Here is a 24,463-nt window from a genome sequence, read left to right as displayed (position 1 = left end):
GGAATTGAATTGTTATTCTTGGGGGTGAAGGCTCAGTTTTATTTTACTGGCGGCAAACACAAATAGGGAAAGAACACTGAAAATCTGATGCCGTCTCAAGTCTGTTTGCTGACCGTCATGGATTTGTTTCAGTCTTCTGGTCCACGCGTGAACGTTGCAAAATGGCTGCTGCTACAGGCGTCGACATGGAAACTTTGAATGGCAGCAACAGCAGCGCTCCAATCACGTTGGACGCTGCGGCATTTGCGTCGATAAACTCGTTCTGAAACAATCCTCCCGCCTGATTGGTCGGTGCGCGTCGTGTTTTTCTGCCGTAGGAAGTAGAATTGTCCTGTTTGATTCTTTGTCGAGCTCAAAGCAGGCCCAATCAAGAGTGGCCACCATTGTTGATACATAGCAGACATTGTTATTATTGTGTGAATTAGTAACTTGCACTAAAATCATCTTAACCTGGTTTGTGGGCGAGGAGAGTGAATGCGTTTCAAGGCTACGAGCTTGTCTCTAAGGAGAGCTGCTTTATTTAATAAGTGCTGCTGCAGTGTGGCTTTTGGACAACATTGTGTTGTGTTCAGGTGATCACGGAAATGCTTCCTTCAAGCCCCTCCGAGAATCAGTGTCCTTTACCATAACAGGGCTACATTTTAAAGGGGTCATATGATTTTTTTCTGCATTTATAGGACTTCCTTGTGGTCTACATCAGTGTTTTTCAACCACTGTGTGAGATACAGTCTGGTGTGCCGTGGGAGAATATGTAATTTCGCCTATTTGGGTTATATATATTTTTTGCAAAGCTAGGCAGAGTACCCATGTTATACTCTTCCATATCAATAGGTGGCAGCAGGTAGCTAATTGCTTTGTAGATGTCAGGAACATGGTTTGTTGTCATGATCACAATATGCAGACAACAGCATGCAGGTAAAAAGGTATCTAATGCTTAAACCAAAAATAAACAAAAGGCAAGTGCCGCTAAGAAAAGGCATTGAAGCTTAGGGAAGGCTATGCAAAACGAAACTGAAACTGGACTGGTTGTAAAGTAAACAAAAAAAGAATGCTGGACGACAGCAAAGACTTACTGCGTGTGGAGCAGACAGCGTCCACAAAGTACATCTGTACATGACAATCAACAATGTCCCCGCAAAGAAGGATAGCAACAACTTAAATAGCCTTTATTGCTAAAACAAAACAGGTGTGGGGAATAGCGCTCAAGGAAGACATAAAACTTCGACATGAAAATACCAACAAAACAGGAAAAGCCACCAAAATAGGAGCGCAAGACAAGAACTAAAACACTACACACAGGAAGACACCAAAAAACTCAAAATAAGTCACGGCGTGATGTGACAGTACTTTGAGACAAGAGCTATAGTGATGCATGGTTGGTTATGGTTTGAATTCTTATCCAACACTTGCGAGAACAACTTTTTATTGTCAATATCAGCTGCTGAGTTTCATTTTTTAATGTTTTCTGCTGGTGGTGTGCCTCCACATTTTTTCAATGAAGAAAATGTGCCTTGGCTCAAAAAAGGTTGAAAAACACTGGTCTACATAATCAGAATTGTGCACAGATTTAGTTGTACAAACCTTTATTAAGCCTTCAGAATGCACTGTTTTATGGGCGGTTTTATTTACGTGTCGAAGCCCTCCTCCAGGCCAAGCCCTTTCGACTGAGTCTCCTGGCAGATATAAGTTAGAACTATATGCTACTTTCTATTAGAAATGGCAAAAAATTAGGCTGCATGTCCATGTACGAGCCAGTCTGCCTCACAACAAAAGAATACAGAAAAATAAGGAACTTATTAACTACAACTTTAGGCTACAACTGTAAAAAATGGCTCTTCTGGTAAACCTCCACTATAAGTGGAGATATCTGCTAACGTAAGGTAAGATATGTCACTCCAGTCTCAAATTCAAACAGTTTGTTTGGAGCAAGTTTGGTAGAAGGAGAGATTGTTTTATAAATATTTCCACCATGCATGGTTTGATTTCACATTTTCGGGACTTAAAGGGATCCCAAATACACATAAACAGATGCCAACAGGTAAGAAAATGTATTTTAAGAAGTCACCGACATTTGCCTTTCCTTTTAGTGGGACAGACATTTGAAATAACAGTTTCAACAAGGGATGCACCGATCAACATTTTTGGCCTCGAATCCTGATTCGCTTTTTTGGGCCTCAGATCCGATCACATTTTGAGTCCCGATCCAATACTTTGACAACACATTATAGAACTAATAATGTTTTATAGCAAGTATATAAATTAAATTCCAAACCTATTTTTATAAAGCTTTTCTGTTTAAAATTTGCGAGTATTGTTGTAAATCAGACGTTTGTGGTACTAAATGCTACGTAAATTTTTTTTTACTGAATAAAGTGGCTAATGCACAATAACAAAACTACTACTGTTTGGGTTTTGCCCTCAAAGCCTTTCGATTACGAGTCATTCTTCGCTTAAATTGTAATATATGAACATCCTAGCAGTCGGTATCCTAATGACAGCAGACATTGTACAGTAAGTGATGTTTTATTGTGTTTGTTTGCTCTCATAAAGTCTGCAGTGAGCAGAAATCAGTGAAGAAAACAAAAAGCAAATGTGAGGCGTTTTTTAAATTAATGCACCGCGTATGCTTAAAATGATCAATATACGTAAATATTAAATGCTATTATAAATGTACTCGTTACTACATTACATCTGTCTATCTGTGTTGGCCCTGCGATGAGGTGGCGACTTGTCCAGGGTGTACCCCGCCTTCCGCCCGATTGTAGCTGAGATAGGCTCCAGCGCCCCCCGCGACCCCAAAGGGAATAAGCGGTAGAAAATGGATGGATGGATGGATGTTTATAAAACCCTAACCGAGGTATTTGGATGTATTTTTTAGGGGCTCTATAGGCAAAATTGAACGGCTACCGTAGGCTTCGTTGTAAGCCGACTTTTGATCAAATGTATTTCATATTTAGAAGGCATTAAAAAAAAAAAAAAGCCTTTCATAATGATTGTGAACGAGAGGCACAATTCCCCAAAAAGTGCAGTTCCCCTTTCAATGAAGTAGGTTGGACGCTTTTTAGTGATGAGGAATGAAATTGGGGAAATAGCATATTGTTGTTTTTGCGCAGCAGGCCCTCAGGGTGAGATGTGGTACACGCTCAATTGGACAATAATAAGCTGTGCGTATCTACCGGGATGCTCCTCAACCGGCTCCTTTTAGCTTCAATAGCGAAGGACTGTTGCGGAGAAGCCACTCGCCTTTGTCATAAAACAAATGCACATATTCAGACATACAAGATTAAGTTTTACGGCATTCATTTTACTTACTTCTCGGCATGAGAGGCAGCGTGATTTTTAGTAGGAGCATCTTTATTCATGCTTGAATAGTAGACGAGCCGCCAGCTAGGTGCAGTGCTGCTCAAACTAGTCAACAGTGTGCAGTAAAGATGCAATGGTTAATGATTGACCGATTATTGGTGCCGATACTTGGTATTTTGACGTATATCTGTATTTTTTTTTACAACTACAACATAACTACATCAGCAGATATAATATACACACATATGATACCAGTATTTAGTATTTTAAAAATAAATAATTTGTCAAGTAAATAGTAATAACCACCAACCTGCATGTGAAGAGTTGTCTTTTTTTGTTCACTGGTACATCCAAAAAAAAATTATAAATAATGTCAGCCAGCTTGAATGATGTCTCATCAATAAGCTACATGAAGGAGCTCAGAACTTATTTCTTTAAAATGTTCACAATATTCCAGGGTTCCTCAGGAGGAAACCTTACAATTAATTAAGTCCATAAACTGCTAAAAAAAAAAGCAATACAAATGAGTAGATGGTGTGTTATTGTGATGTAGAAATCCCATATTTTTACCAATTTTCCCAGGAGATCTCCTTTATTTTGAAATGCAAATGTTGATGTTCCTCTGATCCACAGAATTAGACACGTAATAAAGTTAAAGTCCCAACAATAGTCACACGCACACTAGCTGTGGTGAAATTATCCTCTGCATTTGTCCCCCATGTTCAGCCCCTGGGAGGTGAGGGGAGCAGTGAGCAGCAGCGATTGCCACGCTCAGGAATCATTTGGTGATTTAACCCCCAATTCCAACCCTTGATGCTGAGTGCCAAGAAGGGAGGCAATGGGTCCCATTTTTTTTGTCTTTGGTATGACTCGGCCAGGGTTTGAACTCACGACCTTCCAGTCTCAGGGCGGATACTCTAACCATTAGGCCACTGAGCAGGTAAACGAATGAAGGTGTTTGTGAAGTGACCAAGGTTTTTTGCTGCTAAATGAACCGCAACATAAGCACCGCGTTAAACATGTCATCCTACGTTTCGAAAAAATAATGTTAAAAAAATAACTTAAATCCTTGAACAGCTGTTTATCGATGTATGCTATCAATGTTTACATATTTTTTTTGCTGCAAATAAATATTCCTTGACTTCCTTGACTTCTAATAATCGCTATGGGAATCGACCCTGAAAATACATGGATGTCGATCTTTAGCCATGATAAACTGTATTAATGATAACCACGGTAAAACTCACAATGGTTAGTATTATCGTTTTAAAGTAAAATGATCAAAAAAACGTGATTGATAACTACACTTTTACTCACGGACCGACGAACACTAGCTCACAAGCTAGATTAAACGCTAACATGAATGCAAGAGACAGTAATGTCTTTCGCCATTAAGTGACGTCGCAAAAAACTGAAATAAAGTGCCTTTATAAATATAGTTCACTTGACTTCACTTTATCAGCAGGGGTGAGACCATGTGTCGATATTGTCGGCAAAAATCATTTGTGGATAACAGTCGGAGCGTCATTGCTCGTGTTATTCCGGGCATACACTATATTGCCAAAAGTATTTGGCCACCCATCCAAATAATGAGAATCAGGTGTCCTAAGCACTTAGGCATGGAGACTGTTTCTACGAACATTTGTGAAAGAATGGGCCGCTCTCAGTGATTTCCAGCGTGGAACTGTCATAGGATGCCACCTGTGCAACAAATCCAGTCGTGAAATTTCCTCACTGCTAAATATTCCTAAGTCAACTGTCTGCTTTATTATAAGAAAAGTGAAGAGTTTGGGAACAACAGCACCTAGTGGTAGGCCACGTAAATTGACAGAGAGGTCAGCATAGTGCAAAGACTTTCTGCACAGTCAGTTGCTGCAGAGCTCCAAACTTCATGTGACCTTCTAATTAGCCCATGTACAGTTTGCGGGGAGCTTCATGGAATGGGTTTCCATGGCCAAGCAGCTGCATCTAAGCCACGCATCACCAAGTCCAATGCAAAGCGTCGGATGCAGTGGTGTAAAACACGTTGCCACTGTACTCTAGAGCAGTGGAGGCGCATTCTTTGGAGTGTAAAATCACGCTTTTCCATCTGGCAATCTGATGGACGAGTCTGGGTTTGGAGGTTGCCAGGAGAACGCTACATTTCGGACTGCATTGTGCCGAGTGTGAAATTTAGTGGAGGAGGAATTATGGTGTGGGGTTGTTTTTCAGGAGTTGGGCTTGGCCCTTTAAGTTCCAGTGAAATAAACTTTGAATGCTCCAGGATACCAAAACTTCCTCTTCCAAATGACTGTGCACCAATACACAAAACAAGGTCTGTAAAGACATGGATGACAGAGTCTGGTGTGGATGAACTTGACTGGCCTGCACAGAGTCCTGACCTGAACCCGATAGAACACCTTTGGGATGAATTAGAACGGAGACTGAGAGCCAGGCCTTCTCAACCAACATCAGTGTGTGACCTCACCAATGCGCTTTTGGAAGAACATTCCTATAAACACACTCCGCAACCTTGTGGACAGCCTTCCCAGAAGAATTGAAGCTGTAATAGCTGCAAAAGTTGGACCGACATCATATTGAATCCTATGGGTTAGGAATGGGATGGCACTTCAAGTTCATATGTGAGTCCAGGCAGGTGGCCAAATACTTTTGGCAATATAGTGTATGTGAGGCTGCGCGACCTCTGTAACTCTCCTGGCTAAGATAGTTAGACAGTTAGCTTATAAAAGTGAGACTGTGTTGTTAGAAAAATAGATTTAACTGTTCTTTGTTTTTCTCTGTACTTTGCCTGTCCTTCCTTTTAAAATTGACAAAGGTTTTATGGAGTTCCAAGTTCTTTAACAGCCTAATGAGAAGTACAGTTACAGTACAAATGCATATTTCTAAATTAATTAGTCATCTTTATTTTTAGTTAGAACATGACTCCTGAATAGTTTTATGCTTTATAATCTGATTAGGCGACTAACCGTTAAACTAGTTGATGAGTAGTCGACTATCAAAATAGTCAATAATTGCTGCCGTAGTGTGCGGTGCTGACGTATGAGGACAGATGGAAGAAAAGACATGAAAAACACAGAGAAAACATCGGAGGCAAGGAAAACAAGACTACCGGCATAAAAGGATCAGGAAATTTGACGACACATACTGTACATTGATTGTAAGCCTATCTCGATTATCACCTGATTATCTCGATAATCAGGTGAGAGAATAAGAGAATAATGCAGTGTCTGTACAGATAAATACATACATATTTATTATGTACAGGTACAGCTAACGTTAGCCATACACAATAATGCAGGTGTTATTGTTCAGAATGCCTAACGTTCGCTTCTAGCTAGTTGAAGTTTGTGGTGAAAAATCAGATGATTTAATGGATTTTATTGCTGACATATGCTAGTCTTGGTCCTACTTAATACCTTCCGTATAGTAAACTGCAATGCAGTTTGACACATCTACACAACAATATATTTTAATTATTGTTCTTTGATAAGGTCAATAAACACAATCTAAACTCAAATAACATTGAATCCACAAAAAAATCCCGAATGCCAGGGGGGCTACTTAGTTTTAATAATAATACCTGCATGGCTCACGTTAGCCGTACCGACAAATGCATGTAATATTGTTCAGAATGGCAAACGTTAGCTATTCTGAACATTGCAAGTACCGTATTTTTTGGACATAAGTCGCAGTTTTTTTCATAGTTTGGCTGGGGGTGCGACTTATGTGTGAAATTATTAACACATTACCGTAAAATATCAAATAATATTATTTAGCTCATTCACGTAAGAGACTAGACGTATAAGATTTCATGGGATTTAGCGATTAGGAGTGACAGATTGTTTGGTAAACGTATAGCATGTTTTATATGTTTATAGTTATTTGAATGACTCTTACCATCATATGTTACGTTAACATACCAGGCAAGTTCTCAGTTGGTTATTTATGCGTCATATAACGTACACTTATTCAGCCTGTTGTTCACTATTCTTTATTTGTTTTAAATTGCCTTTCAAATGTCTATTCTTGGTGTTGGGTTTTATCAAATAGATTTCCCCCAAAAATGCGACTTATACTCCGGTGCGACTTATATATGTTTTTTTCCTTCTTTATTATGCATTTTCGGCCGGTGCGATTTATACTCCGGAGCGACTTATACTGCGAAAAATACGTTACAGTATTATTGTTTCAAATGCCTACCGTTAGCTTTAAGCTTGGTGAGGTTTTTGGTGTAGACATTTTATTTTCATAAACTTATTACTGACATATGCTGGTATTATTGTTCGGAATTTAGTGACCAGTTCGACTACTTCAGTTACAGCCCTCTCAATTGATAAGATGGAGTGTAGACACATAAACTAGAAATCAGTTGACATTTTTTTTCTTTTAAAACGACACGAGAGCTAGGGTTGAGTTCCGCGCTTGTTACGTTACTTACGTAACTGGAGACGAGAATAAACGTAGATACATGGACCGGGTGTCCCGCGAGATTAGCAATTAGTAGACAGTTTATCTTTAAAACAATGTAAGAGTCAAAGCGGCCTGCCAAATAACGTCCACACCGCGGACCGTCTCCATGCTGTGCCGTCCGTCAATATTGTAACATCCCAAGTAATTGCGGTTCAGACAGATTTGCAGTTTGTCTTTCTTTATTTCACAAAATGCAACAATCTCGTACAACGGGCTCAATCTCTGTGTCCCGCTCTCTAATCCGGCACCATTCAAACGACCTTTCACCCCCACAACACACATCACTTCTCATCCTCACCCAGTCAAGCCATTGGCTAGAACCCGGAGGCTTCTTTGACAACACTGACTTGACTTGACTCGTAGAAAAGAAATCTACCTGACGTCTTTGCCTTTTTACTTTATAAAACATCTTTGGGGATATATGTTGTGTTTTCAAAATTAGAACATACTGGAAGCATGTCACATTTATAGAATGTGTTTTTTTTATATTTGAAGATGTGCCTATGGGTGTTCTCATTGATCAGGTTATTGTTATTCTAATGGAATTCAATTGATCAGTTGTCTTAGAAAACGTTTGGCCTTTCATCCGAGTAGCTTTCATCAGTTAATGCTCATAGATTTAGCTTGGACAGATCTAGTCTGAGCGCTTGGTGCTAAGGTCCTATCGTATCATGAATCAATTTAAGTGGACCCCGACTTAAACAAGTTGAAAAACTTATTCGGGTGTTACCATTTAGTGGTCAATTGTACGGAATATGTACTTCACTGTGCAATCTACTTATAAATGTTTCAATCAATCAATCCTAACTATTTATTTTCTAACATGAGGAGTATGCATAGGAAGGAATGCCTTTGTTCTTTTGTGGTGTAAAAAGAATGTATCCATCAACAAATGGTAACCCTATAATTTAATTGTTTATACACGGTATCTTAATGAATCGTTCATACACTAAACCGAATCGCACTGAATCGTTCTGTTTCATAAATGAATTGTTTTTCAATCAATGGGAATCGAATCGTCCATCACAAAGGGATTTACAAGTTATTACTGACATATGCTGGTATTCACCTCGCTTGCAGCTAATGTTAGCTATTCCAAAACATGCAGGTATCAATGTTCAATGGCTATAGCTTCTACCAGGTGTCGTTTGTGACCTAAAGTTATGATTATATAGACTTATTTTTGACATTCTGTAGGCTGGTATTATTGATCATAATATATACCACAAATTTCACCTGACTTGAAGCTAACGTTAGCTATACCGACCAAGGAAGGTATTAATTTTTGGAATGCTATTGTTAGCTTCTATTGGTGAAGTTTCTAAGATTATTATAGACATATGCTAGTCGACTTTATACTACTTAGTGTAGCCTACTTAATTATTTCCTTATGGTAAGCTGCAGTGTAGTTTGACACATTAACACAAATATGTTTAATTATAGTTCCCTAATAATGTCAATAAACACAATCTAGAGACTCAAATAACATCAAATCCACTGATAATTCCTGAATGTCAGGGCCAGTACTCAGTCTTGACTGTTTGATGTCATACAAGTTTGGCATCGTGGCGCTGTTTTAACCCAATTATCCTCAGACAAAACGGCGTTATAGGGAGGTCACGTCAGGGCCAGTGGGAAACGAGGTCTGTGCAGTGTCTTTTGGTGCATCTGTCACTTTACATACAGTTAGGTCGGGCTGACAGAGTCACAGCAACAAGCCTGCTCCTCAGTCAGCCATTAACGTCAATACACCAGTCAACGCAATGTAGGCCACTGGGATGAGAATATTGTGTCAAAATGTCATGATTGGCTGGAGTGAGTTTATTTTGCGATGCTTTGCTAACTACAGTATTCGATTAAATACAATGGCTTTTGAGGTGCAGTGTGGTTAGCTAATTTTAGCTTTACCATTATACAATGGGGCAGCACGGTGACTAGTACTCGTGCCACACAATAAGACGGTCCTGGGTTCGATTCCCGGGCTCAGGGTCTTTCTGTGTGGAGTTTGTATGTTCTCCCCGTGACTGCGTGGGTTGTCTCCGGGTACTCCTGCTTCCTCCCACCTCCAAAGACATGCACCTGGGGATAGGCTGATTGGCAACACTAAATTGACCCTAGTGTGTGAATGTGAGTGGGAACGTTGTCTGTCTGTCTGTGTTGGCCCTGTGATGAGGTGGTGACTTGTCCAGGTTGTACTCTGCCTTCTGCCCGAGTGCAACTGGGATAGGGTCTAGACCCCTCGCGAGCCCGAAAGGGACAAGCAGTAGAAAATGGATGGATGGATTACACAATGGTACTTGTGATACAAGCTTTCTCTCAGCTAATTGTAATGCTTCAGGCTGAGAGCAAAAATTCAGGATACAAGCCTTCCTACCGCTGGTTAGGGTAGCAAATGTCACAGTGTATTATATATACTATATATATATATATATATATATATATATATATTACTCTCCAGCATCAGCTTATAAGCTATAAACTAGTAACATTAATATTCTTGATGGTAATAACAATATTAACAAACAGTAATAATATGTACCTCTATTTTAACCTTTAACCTTTTTACTTATACCGTGTGATGATAATGATGAGGATGAGTTACGCTTAGTGGCGTGCTGTGTTGTAAGTGATGCGTATTTGTATGAGTGTGTACGTACTATATTAATCAGGTAAAACATGCATCTAAATGAATTCATTTAATGATTTCTAGTAATGAGCCATATGGCACAAACTCTATATCATAATTAGGGCTGCAACAACTAGTCGATTAAATCGATTAAAATCGATTATAAAAATAGTTGGCGATTAATTTAGTCATCGATTCTTTGGATCTATGCTATACGCATGCGCAGAGGCAATTTATTCATATTTTTAATTGTTTTGTTTTTTTAAATGTATTTTTTTAATAAACCTTTATTTATAAACTGCAACATGTACAAACAGCTGAGAAACAATAATCAAAATAAGTATGGTGCCAGTATGCTGTTTTTTTTCAATAAAATACTGGAAAGGATATAAATGCAGTTTGTCTCTTTTATCCGATTATTAATCGATTAATCAAAGTAATAATCAACAGATTAATCGATTATCAAATTAATCGTTAGTTGCAGCCCTAATCATGATATATGTTGCAGCCTCCTGGATTAAAAAAACATATGCATCACTATATATTATTTGTTGTATAATATAACCATTTCAAAACAGGTTATACAGGCTTCTAATTTGGCTGGTGATTTTGAACATTTGAACATTTTGACTCATTTCTGTAATCAATCAATCAATCAATCAAGGTTTTTTTTATATAGCCCTAAATCACAAAAGTCTCAAAGGGCTGTACAAGCCACAACGACATCCTCGGTACAGAGACCACATAAGGGACGTCGATGTGAATGAATATGAGAAACCGCATATGTGGATAACCCCCTCTCTCTAGGAGAGACCGAAAGCAATGGGTGTCGAGTGACATAATATTGTGGAAGAACAGTCCTTAGTGGATCTAACATAGTAGTGAGAGTCCAGTCCATAGTAGGGCCAGCAGGAGACCAGCAGGAGACCATCCCGAGCGCAGACGGGTCAGCAGCACAGAGATGTCCCCAACCGATGCACAGGCGAGCGAGGTAATATGAACTGAACTTTTTGGGGAATTTTGCCTATAGCTCACAATCATAATGAAAGACATGACGACGGATGGATTTTATTTTTGCATTCCAACTTATAAATACATGTAAATAATAATAAAAGTCCCCTGACAGCGGAGCGAATGGGAGGTTCTCTATTGCACCCATAAAATCCAATAAATAACCATTTAAAAGCCGTCAACAATACTCCATTTACATTTTGTGATTTGAATATTAACCAAGTACCAGTGATATTGTTATTATAAGTGCTAACGCAGACAAATGATTTATAGCGACGCTGTTATCACAAGCCTGTGTATTATTTAGACATGATTGACTTGCGAGGTGTTTCCTCGCTTCCTTGCGCCCTGTAAGTTAATTGTAGATCATAAATCATGCAGCTCACCTGGACAGAAGAATTCTGAGGACGTATTCCGACAAGTTGGTACACTTTGACAGCCATTTAGGAGCCGGAAATGGCGACAACGACACAAAAAGACGCTTGGTCTCCCCCACAACCCTACATCCTGTTTCTTCGTGAGGATTATGAGTCTTTCTTCATCTAAATGGGAATATATGAAAATCCTAGCATCCTAATGACAGCAGACATTGTACACTAAGTGATGTTTTATTACGTTTGTCGGCTCTCATAAATTCTGCAGTGAGTTATAATCAGTGATGAAGAAAAAAAATAGCAAACGTCGTGATGCGTTTTTGAAATAAATATGCCGCGTATGCTTAAAGTCATCAAAATACGTAAATTTTAAATGTTATTATAAATGTGTCCGTTACTACATTACTTATATACTTACATCACGTATATAAAACGGCAATTGAGGTGTAAAAATATGTAGTAAAACATTTTGTAAAAATATCAATCTAATAACCGTAGTATTAACCATATTTTGATACTATACTTTGTATCGTTACTTGTAAGAAACTTGCTTCATTTAGTGACTCACACCTTGAAGGGACGTTAGCTGCTGGCGAGGACGCTACAGTCCATTGCGTTAAGCATGCGGTCGTTCGCTTTTCACCGTCAAAATTTGCGCGACACAGTTAGAATGTGTCATCAACATGCATTATCACTATGTGACGATAGTATTAAAACCTCAAATTTATATCATTTATATTGACACAATTTAATATTATAGAAAAAAAGCAAACAAATCACTACACTGTTAGTTAGGACAATTGGTTGGCTGGCTCCACCAACAAGGCACCCTTATTTATCTTTTACAGAGTTAGCAACAATATTGCCATAGGATGTCAGGATTTTGCTGCTTTTCCAGTGTGTGTGTGTGTGTGTGTGTGTGTGTGTGTGTGTGTGTTTGTGTGTGCTTATGCTTTAGCTTGGCAGTGGAGATGTCGGTAGACGCAAAAGCATATGCTAATGGGTGCACATTGAACTATTAAAGATTCCTTTTAACCCCAACTGCAATGCTTAAAGGAGATGATGCTGTGTAGTGAGGCAGAAAGTGGAGGAAGAGCGGGGGAAGAAGGCTTCATACACAGTCAGCTTGTGTTATGCTTCCAGATTCATATCAATTGTTTCTGGTTCACCATGCAGAAACAACAATATTTTAGGCATTGTAGCCACTGGTGAAGGCTGGCAAGAATCAAGTTTGCACTTAAAGTTAAAGTTAAAGTAAAGTTAAAGTACCAATGATTGTCACACACACACTAGGTGTGGCGAAATTATTCTCTGCATTTGACCCATCACCCTTGATCACCCCCTGGGAGGTGAGGGGAGCAGTGGGCAGCAGCAGTGGCCACGCCCGGGAATCATTTTGGTGATTTAACCCCCAATTCCAACCCTTGATACTGAGTGCCAAGCAGGGAGGCAATGGGTCCCATTTTTATAGTCTTTGGTATGACTCGGCCGGGGTTTGAACTCACAACCTACCGATCTCAGGGCGGACACTCTAACCACTAGGCCGCTGATACTTATATGCAGGCATGAGGATATATGTTGATATGTTGTTGTTTTTGTTTGTTTTTACATTTGGCTGTATTATGTTCCCACGATACATTGGTGAGACATAATGCACATAAGACGCTTGTTGACAAAGTTTGAAAGAGGGCAGAACCACAAAGTCTTCACTTTCATACTTTTCTACCAGTTCTTTCTTAATTTTGATAGTAGTTTTTACCTTCTTTATCAAAGAGCTTGGACTCGCAACTTTTTTTGCCTCCATGGTGGCTTATTTTGCAGTCGTTAAAAAGTCTTGGGAATCTTTGTTACGTATCGGCTGTACCTGAGGCCCTATCCAAAAATAAAAAGCATTTTTTTCCCGAAAAATGTATGTCGGAAACGGAATGATATGAAAAATGGGGCAGACAAAACCCGAGGCACCACTGTATTACACATTTTTAGTACAAAAAAAACACTGCAGTATGGATTGTTTATAAGAAGAAAAACACTGTAGTACTTATTTTTACACAAACATACTGTAATATACATTTTAGTACAAAATGACACTGTAGTAATAAACAATATTGTAGTATACATAATTTGGAGATGTAATACATATTTTTTGTACAAAAAAAATACTATTGTACAAATGTTTTGTACAATTTATTCAACAAGCAAAATTGATTATACAAAAATACTTTAGTAACATCTTTTCTACAAAAAAACAAAACATTTTATTACAAAAATAATGTTTTACAATTTAAATATTTAATCCAAAAAATAATGGACTACACGTTTTAGAACAAAAATACAGAGTACAATTTATTTGGACAAAAAAAACTTGAGTAGACTACACATTATATGTAAAAATGTATTGTAGTACACATTTTTAGCACAGAAAATAGTGTAGTACACATTTTGTTAAAAATAGTGTACAAAATTGGTACTATACATTTTTTGAACAAGGAATACTGTAGTCATTTGTAGCACAAAAAATACTGTACTGCATTTTTCCAAACAAAATGCTGTAGTACTAATTTCTAGTACAGAAAATACTGCAGTAATTTTTTAAAACAAAAAACTTTTTTTGTATAAAAAATGCTGTAGTACAAATAATTTGAGAGCTGTTTGAGGTACAAACCAGGTGCAAGATAAGAGCTACAATTAGGTTTGAGCATCATATTGTTGATGGTTAATCTGTTTGTAACATACTCAACAAAGTTACATTCAAGAGCATCACATGTTTACACTTGCACAAACGACTATAGTAGTTTTCTGAAGTAATGTAATAATGGTGCACAGTATTTACCTTAGAGAATGTACTTCTATCGTATCTCATTCCTGCTGCTTCGCTGTCAAACACACCATCAGCAGCTTCACCATACTTTCATGGGAAAGTATGGTGAACTACTCGTTTCGCTTCATTATGATGAACACGATGAAGTTATATGTCCACGTTTTTGAGTTAACAAAAAACTAGGGATGTTCCAATCAGGATTTTATGCTGCCGATTCTGATATGATCATCCATGAAAGAGATCAGCCGATACAAATACCAATCATATGTATAAACTATAAGTTTTTCAATGTACAAACTAGTGAAGGCTATAAACACTGTAACAATATCAACACAATAATTAAACTGGTTCCTTATTTTCTCTTAATAAATACAATTGTTTTTTTTAAAACAAAGTCAATAGTACACAATAAGTAAACAAAAGCTAATATTTAGTTTTGCCCTCAAAGTCATCCTGTGTCTAGGGAATTATTCCCTTGAATTTGTAAACATGAACAAAAACTGTTCAAAGAAAATGACTTAATGACTCTAGTATCGATCATATACTGGTACTATTCTTGGTATCAACTTCACTAAATTATGGATCGACCTGCCCTTTTCTTACGCGTCGTGCAATGGCGATCGCATACTTTTTCATGAAAATGAGCCAATACAGATTGGTGGCCAATTGATTGGCACAATCCTAATAAAAACATCCAGCTTTGTGACGGTATCATAAAGCTTATACTGTTTTAAGTTCAGCAGGACTGTTAAAGGAAAATATTTGTTTTCATTCTGTTACGGTAAACGGCAAGCATTTTATTCTGTTAATTTTCTAAATTAGTATTAAACTTTAAGTTATTGAACAGTACGTCATTTATGAATTATGATTGCTCCAAAACATACATGCATACACACACATATATATATATATATATATATATATATATATATATATATATATATATATATATATATATTAGGGCTGTACCTAACGATTAATTTGATAATCTATTAATCTGTCGATTATTACTTTGATTAATCGATTAATAATCGGATAAAAGAGACAAACTACATTTCTATCTTTTCCAGTATTTTATTTTAAAAAAAAACAGCATACTGGCACCATACTTATTTTGATTATTGTTTCTCAGCTGTTTGTACATGTTGCAGTTTATAAATAAAAGTTTATAAAAAAAATAAAAATAAAATTGCCTCTGCGCATGCGCATAGCATAGATCCAACGAAATTATGACTAAATTAATCGCCAACTATTTTTATAATCGATTTTAATCGATTAGATGTTGCAGCCCTAATATATATATATATATATATATATATATATATATATATATATATATATATATATATATATATATACATATGCATATATATGTATATACATATACGTATGCATATATATGAGTGTGTGTGTTTGTACATGTTTATATGTATATATAAACCTAAAAAAACACAATAGGTTTGGCAGGCCCTACTAACCTATCTTAGTTAAGCAAAGGTGTTGATCACATTGCACACCTGGAATGTGTTTCTAGGTTTGTTAATGATTTTATACGGTGGGTGTGTTGCCCAGAAACATCTATACTGTTAAATGGTAAGGCCCATATTTTATTGACTCATTAATTTTGGAATTTTTCAGGTTCCACCCTTGCCCAGAATAAAAGCACGAGGCTAAAATAGCATTTTTTTGTCCCTCACCAAATCCTGCTGATTAGTGTATTCACAATCTGTCTCTGTTTTATGACCTGAAACGTGTTACATTTTCAAACATTCTGGCAAATGTTTCATTTAAGTATTGCTGGCCCCAGAGCTCCATTCTGCATCAGTCCCCGCTCTATCAGGCCGAGCCCAGCAGTGATTATGCTAATTGCTGTTTGATCAGATGATTAAATTATAATTTGATTAATCCAGGGCACTAAGCGCTCTGAATACGTTGATGTGTGTTTTGCCTGCCGGTGTTTGCTGAGCGCGCAGCACAGCTGTCTGAGATGCAGTCCACAGGCCGAGATGCGGTTCGGAGGCAACGTGCATAAATGAAACTGATTTTGGATGGGGGGGAAAAAAGAATTAATGAAGAGTTGCTCATGCCTGAGTGTAGCGCTAACGTAGAGACTGGACTTTTTATTAGGCTTTGCTTGTTTCTGCTCTTCCCAACTGACCGAGTGTTTCCATCAGGGTTATTTATTTTATAATAGTGCTGCAGAGACAGCTCCTTGTAAAACCTCAATATTGATCTCTTGTTTGAGATTCTGCAAGATACTAAACAGTACAATAACATCCAGGTGTGAATGAAATATTACCGCATTCATATTATTTGTAATTTATAAATAACTTCTGAATTCTGGTAAGCATAGATATTTTGTTACTTGATGCACACTAACTGTCAGTGTGTTAGCATCCTATTTATTAATTTTTTTTAGCTCACTTTGCTGCTGTACGCTTTAGAGCAGACCTGGGCAAATTAAGGACCGGGGGCCACATGCGGCCCGTTAAGCTTTTCAATCTGCCCCGCCGGACATTCCCAAATAATTTTTTTAGATCTTTAAGATTGAAATTCTAGCTGCCATTATGATGTGCAGTGATGTTTTCAAATGACCGTAAATCTTGAACTATACAAAGTATTTCAATGGTTGGAATCTGCGCTTTTGCATGATATACTAGTTACTCAGACGAGGTACCAAGCAGTGTGGGTGGGGAGCGTTTCCACACAGTGTTTCCACACAGTGTTTTCAGATCGGCCAGCCTGAAATGTGGGTGTCAGGGACAGACGCGGAAGGAGATTTTTACAACAAAGTTGTAAAGCTTAGTGATACATCAGATATATCAGATTGTGGGTGTTTTTGTTGTTGTTTTTTTCGCGTTCATATTTCGCTGTGTTTGTTGCATTTTTGTTACATTTCGCTAAATTTTAAAATATGTCAATCGAAAGGGGGTGTGACGTTCATATGTTGTCAATATTCAGTGTTTTATCGTTCATAGTTAATATTGTTAAACCCACATTCTTTATTTTCATTTACATTCTGGGTGTCTCATTCAGTAAAAAAAATAAAAATTCAATTTAGTTTTTTAAGGCGGTCTGTCATAAAGATTTTAGCATTCAATCAGACATTGTTGTAAGGTTTTGTATTAGTGTTCCTAAAAATGTTGTTGCTTCATGCATGCTAATTGTTACCATGTTCTAATTATAAAGATGCGAGATTGATAACGTAAGCATGCTAGTTTTTAAGGTACTTTTGCAGGTATATAGGCTACCCAAGAGTTATACATTCTGTTACTTGACTCTATCTGGCTACTGGGCTAACTTTTAGCATTTCAGTTCAGCTTTTCAGCATTCACATGCATTTCCTTCCAATATTGCGTATATCGGTACTAGTTTTTTTTCCTGCCCTACAGTATTTTACGTCTGCCTTCTTCTACGTCATTTTTATTTTAAATTTCCTGAAAAATTCCCCGTTGTCCAGTCTTTTCCACTTTTTTGTAACACTTGTTTTCTATTAAAAATTGTTTCTACTTCCACATTTCCTTGATAGTATTAGTCTATGACGAGCATGCAATCTTTTTAGCAACCGCTGATGGTGTGAGGAGTGATCTCGTTAATTAATCGGTGTTTCTTTTGACTTGTCTTTATTACCGGGTACATGCATGAATGTACTGTCGAGCGTGCCGTCTTTTTGACTTGATGGATTATTTTTGTCGTAGAGCTATTTCACCGAATAAATTACACTTGCTTGTTGTAACTTTCTTAAAATAAACTAAAGTTTCTGTCTTTTTTCAAATCTAAATCTGATAATACACACTTAAAATGTTTGTTGGCTCTTCTAGGGCAACTTCATAAAACTTTTTTAAGGTTTCTGTGATAAAGATGACTTATTTGGATAACAGGACTGAAAGTAACAGGACTGAGTTTGTACAGGCACATGGCATTTATCATAATAGCATGTTGACACTTAGAAATTTACAATAAAAAATAATTGAAAAACACAAATAACATTGAAACATAATTTAGATAACCCCTTCGGTTTAGATGAATCATGTAATGGCCTGAAGAGGAGCTAAATTTCCTAAATTGTGGAATGTTCCTAATATTTCAGAGGGAGTATTGTGTTAGGGTAACAGGACTGAGTGAAAACCCAGGGACACAACTTCAATTAAATATTTTTTAAGCATTTTCTCAACATCTTGGGCCTTAATTAAGTATTTTCCAGCATACAAATGGCTAAATTACCTAAAAATATTATTGGCCGTTAGATGAGATTATTGCTCCTGAATTCTGTACAGTTGTGTCTTTTTTTCTATTACAATATTTACTATAATATAGATCAAAGTTAAACGATTTAAACAAGTACCGGTAACTTTATTGGATTAAACGAGTGTGAAGGTCACTATGTGGGTATTATTTCATAATGTTAAAAGGTCGTAAACAAGTTTTTATACTCTAGCTATGAAAATATTGGATTTCCTGCTTCAGGGAAATTAATTTACCAAGGTAGGGCAATGAACCTATTAACAGCGACTAACAAGAAACATTTTAAGAAAATACACTTGAATTAATTTTCAGATAAAGAATAACACAAATGTGTAAAAAACATACACTTTAAATTTAAAAGGGATTTGAATTATATTTATTGGTAAAATTTAACTTTAACAAGGTGAAAGATAATGTTTATTTATCTACTGTATATAGAATAATTTTAAAACAGCCACAATTAGCTAAAGTACAGTATAAATAAAAACAGAAAAACAAAAGAACAATACAAATGGAATAAATATCACAATAAGTACAAAACTATATAAATAAACCCTATATAAAAACTATATATGCAACACAGCTATATATAAAACACAGCTAAACAAACCATCAATAAAATGGTATAAAACAAAATAAGCAGTACAAATAAAATAAGGAATATCCATAAAAATATTAAAACGGCATAAATGTAAACATGCAATTGTCCAGTTCAGCTTGTGTTAAACGCCAGCACAAATACGTGTTTTTAAAGATTTAAATGTCTCGAGAACAGGCAACACATGTTAACTGTTCATTGTTATAAATAGTTTAAATTCATCTTTCCAATTGTACTTAGTAAATATGCAATCAGATGAATATGGAGGGCACTTTGCTTAATAAAAAAACTAATTTAGATTTAATCGTATACTGCATTTATACATTCTGGCACCTCCCTGAAGATTAGCAGAAAAAACACTGGAATTTGTTTTTTTTCTTTCTCTTTTATAGGGTGAAATAATAATTAAAATGATAATAATTATTATTATTACTATACAAATATTGTGTAATTTAAATATAAAAAAGATTTAAATGGAACATTCCCGTATTTAGAAATTAAAGTAAGTGTATTGATCTATATTCATTAGTCCATCCATCCATCCATTTTCTACCGCTTATCCCTTTTGGGGTCGCGGGGGGTGCTGGAGCCTATTTTAGCTGCATTCGGGCGGAAGGCGGGGTACACCCTGGACAGTCACCACCTTATCGCAGGGCTAACACAGATAGACAGACAACATTCACACACTAGGGCCAATTTAGTGTTGCTAATCACCCTATCCCCAGGTGCATGTCTTTGGAGGTGGGAGGAAGCCGGAGTACGAGAAAATATAATTAAAATAATTAAAATAAAATAATTGAAATGTCAATAGAAGGAAGCTTTTTCAAATTTATTTGCAAAGTTTTTCCCAGCTCTTTCCTGTTCTGTCACCAATAAAGTTAAAGTACCAATGATTGTCACACACACACACTAGGTATGGCGAAATTATTCTCTGCATTTGACCCACCACCTTTGATCACCCCTTGGGAGGTGAGGGGAGCAGTGAGCAGCAGTGGTGGCCGTGCCTGGGAATCATTTTTGGTGATTTAACCCCCAATTCCAACCCTTGATGCTGAGTGCCAAGCAGGGAGGTAATGGGTCCCATTTTTATAAAGTAGTACAATTCATTCCTTGTGGTTTAACAGTAAATGTTTCCAGTGTGTAGTATTATTTGATGCATGCAGGGCCGTACCTGTCTAAATTGGGGCCTTATTTTATTTTGAGGCTCTCTCATTCAAAACAATTTTCACACTCTTTGTAGTTATGAGAAATTATTTTTTATACTCATTTAAATCACACTTAAATTTGATTTTATTAGAGTGTTCAATAATTGTTGGTTTTAGTACACAAAAACAAAGTTGACATAATTGAACTATAGCACTAAAATACAAACATCGTCATATGAATATAAAATATATAAGAGACACATAAGAACAGAGGTTAGGTAAAAGTAGTAAGACAAGTAAAGATAATTTAAGATCTAAAAAATATCAGTCCAACTTAAAAGTAGAGCAGTACAGGTCATTCATATGGATTTATTCACTTTGTTTGCAAAACCTGATGAAACAAGTCTGAGATTAGATCCAGGAGAACAACCTTCCAAGACCAGGACTAAGGCTGTGTGCCACAAGGACCGTGAGAGAGTCTTGGGAAATGTACCATTATTTAGGAATATATTCCCGGTAAAAATTATTATAAATACCTCTGTCATTCACTAATTGTCATGTTAGCAAACATAGAACACTGGGCTCCAAACTTTTGGTTTAAATAACTGAGGCGTTCCTCAAGGCAACCCTTTAAGTCCTCTCCTTTTTGGCAGTTATTTTTCTTAGTGTGATTTATGTAACCAATGTGTTGCTGTAGATTGTTTACTTCAGATTCAGTCAGTAGTCGCTAGCAGGGTTGTACGGTATACCGGTATAAGTATAGTACCGCGATACTAATGAATCATATTTGGTACTATACCGCCTCTGAAAAGTACCAGTACCGGTACCAATGTATGATCCTCCTGTGACTACTTGGTATCAGATTGATACCTAAATGTGTGGTATCATCCAAAACTAATGTAAAGCATCAAACAAGAATAAGTGATTATTACATTTTAACAGAAGTGTAGATAGAACATGTTAAAAGAGAAAGTAAGCAGATATTAACAGTAAATGAAAAAGTACATTAATAATCATGTTCTGCCATGTTTCCTTAATAATTTTGACAAAATAATAGAATGGAAAATGACACAATATGTTACTGCATATGTCAGCAGACAAATTAGGAGCCTGTGTTTGTTTACTTTCTAATAAAAGACAAGTTGTCTTGTATGTTCACTATTTTATTTAAGGACAAACTTGCAATAAGAAACATATGTTTAATGTACTGTCATATTTGTTGTTAAAATAAAGCCAATAATGCAATTTTTTGTGGTCCCCTTTATGTAGAAAAGTATCAAAGTACCGAAAAGTACCAAAATAATTTTGGTACCGGTACCAAAATATTGGTATCGGGACAACACTAGTCACTAGTATAACTTGCCTAGTTATACTAGTGGTGTTGCTAAAGGTTCCCTTTTAGGTTTTCCCTTTTTAATAATTTTGTCTAAATGGAGGCCCGTGAGTTCACTTTGAAAAAAAAACAAAAAACGTGTGAGGTACTCACATTTTAGCAGCATGTTCTTAAAAACACAAGAAAACTGTCACATGGATTATCTTTGACTAGCCTTTTTTACAGAAGGTTCTTTAAAACAGCAAAGCGGTCTTGTAATGCTGACAAAATAAATAGACCAAAATAAATGTCGACTGTCGAGGACGCTGGTTCTCCGAAACATACAAAATAATAATAATGGTTAAGGAAGAAGTTGTCCCGGTCCTCAGCGTTCTGGAAATGTGGCCCCCAAAACAATTTAGTTGAACATCATTGTTTTACGTTTTCATATAAAACAGACTTTTATTTTACTTTTCACTCAATTTCTGCTTTTTTTATGTCCTAGTAGTATTTGTAGTATTTGTCCGCTTCCCTGTTGGTGATGTAACTCATTAAAGTCCTCCATAAGTGGGAATTCTCTCGTTGCCGCTTATGCAGATGAAACGCATCAACTAGCCCACTTCACGGTGGCCCCTGCGTGGCCCTCCTGAGAGTTGACATCAGAGGAGGCGATGGTTGGTTTTACATGGCATCTGCATGGCACCGAGCGCAGCGCTCAACAATTATTCATGAGTGCAAATTGGTAGCGTCTGATTTGGGAGTGAGGGGACCTTGTTCTGTGATCTGTGCGTCTCTCGGCTTTTGCCGTGTTAGTGTCGGGCCTCAGGGCAGGAGTGGAGGGGGTGAGCGTTGTGGGGACCATCAAGAACGGAGGGGGTGGATGCTTACTCACTGTCATCATCATGAGGCCGCCCTGCCCTGCAACCTCTCTACCAACCCCCACATTTCTACTCCCCCAGACTTGGTCTGCCCTCCTTAGGCGGTATCGACCTTAATTACCTGCATCGGCTGCCACAACCCGTCAGTATGGCTCAATGCTAGTTTCCCGCAGTGAAGTCGCTCCAATGTCTCTATGCTCTGGTCCTAATATCCAATTTCATTCAAAGAATAAGATGTTGTGACAATGCAAATGGGATCAAATTGTTGATATTAGACTATTCATCCTGAGGTAAAGCAGATTTACAGTCCTCAACGAACATACTCATTGATGGATGTGCTTTAGTTGAGGTAAACACATCAGCTTGCTAATGCGAGACTCTACTTATGTTGTGTTAGTGGGGGCTGTATTGATCAGACATTTACTTAAATAAATTGCCTGTGTGATTTGTAAGCAGGGTAAAGGTTTGCAGGATTTACTTAGTACACAGTGCTGGGACAATAATCCTTGTTTATGGTTTTGGATAATCCTTTTGGATTTTGCATTTTTGGTTCCATTCCACCAAATCTGTGCCATTTAAACTTTAATTATTATTATTTTTTTCAACTCCAAGGACCTGATTTACTAAAGGATTACGTTTGTTAAATTATCAAAATACCGATATAATATCTTCATGAATATGCATAATATATCCTGATTATCAGTGCATCTATCTTCTTCTGCTTATCCGAAGTTGGGTTGCGGGGGCAGCAGCCTAAGAAGAGAACCCCAGACTTCCCTCTCCTCAGCTACTTCGCCCAGCTCTTCCCAGGCCAGCCGGGAGACAAAGTCTCTCCACGGTGTCCTGGGTCTTTGTCATGGTCTCCTACTGGTCGGACGCGCCCCAAACATCTCCCCAGGGAAGCAATCGGGGGGCATTCTGACCAGATGCCCGAACCACCTCATCTGGCTCCTCTCTATGTGGAGGAGCAGTGACTTTACTCTAAGCTACTACCGAATGACAGAGCTTCTCATGCTACCTCTAATGAGAAAACTCATTTTGGCCGCTTGTACCTGTGATCTTGTCCTTTCGGTCATAACCCATAGCTTATGACCATAGGTGAGGACATGGATGTAGATCGACTGGTAAATTGAGAGCTTTGCCTTCCGGCCAAGCTCCTTTTAACACCACGATGGACTGATGCAGGGTCCGCATCACTGTAGACGCTGCACCGGTACTTGAACTCCTCCACTTGGGGCAGGATCTCCTCCCTAACCCGGAGATGGCAATCCACCCTTTTTCTGGACGAGAACCATGGACTTGGACCTGAAAGTGCTTATTTTCATCCCAGTCGCTTCACACTCTGCTGCGAACCGATCCAGTGAGAGCTGATGATCCTGGCCAGATGAAGCCAGCAGGACCACATCTTCCGCAAAAAGCAGAATCCCCTCAACGCCCTGACTCCGCCGAGAAATTCTGTCCATAAAAGTTGTAAACAGAACGGGTGACAAACAGCAGCCCTAGTAGGGTCCAACCCTCACTGGAAACGGGTCCGACTTACTGCTGGCAATGCGTATCAAGCTCTGACACTACACTGATCATACAGGGAGCGGACTGCCATAATCAGGCAGTCCAATTACCCCATACTTTCTGAGCACTCGTCACAGGACTTCCTGAGAAACACGGTTAAATGCCTTCTCCAAG

At 37.7% G+C, this 24,463-nt stretch overlaps 1 protein-coding gene across 5 annotated transcripts in view; it reads left to right on the top strand.

Annotated features, from left to right (window-relative positions):
• The window catches only part of dscama (Down syndrome cell adhesion molecule a), a 286,288-nt gene that overhangs the window by 1,743 nt on the left and 260,082 nt on the right, over positions 1 to 24,463 (top strand). The gene's annotated exons all lie outside the window — the stretch shown is intronic.

The sequence above is a fragment of the Nerophis lumbriciformis genome, linkage group LG09 (assembly GCF_033978685.3).
Source record: "Nerophis lumbriciformis linkage group LG09, RoL_Nlum_v2.1, whole genome shotgun sequence".
Lineage (NCBI taxonomy): Eukaryota > Metazoa > Chordata > Actinopteri > Syngnathiformes > Syngnathidae > Nerophis > Nerophis lumbriciformis.
The sequence above is the reverse complement of the archived record's forward strand: the minus strand, read 5'-3'. Positions and strand labels throughout refer to the sequence as shown.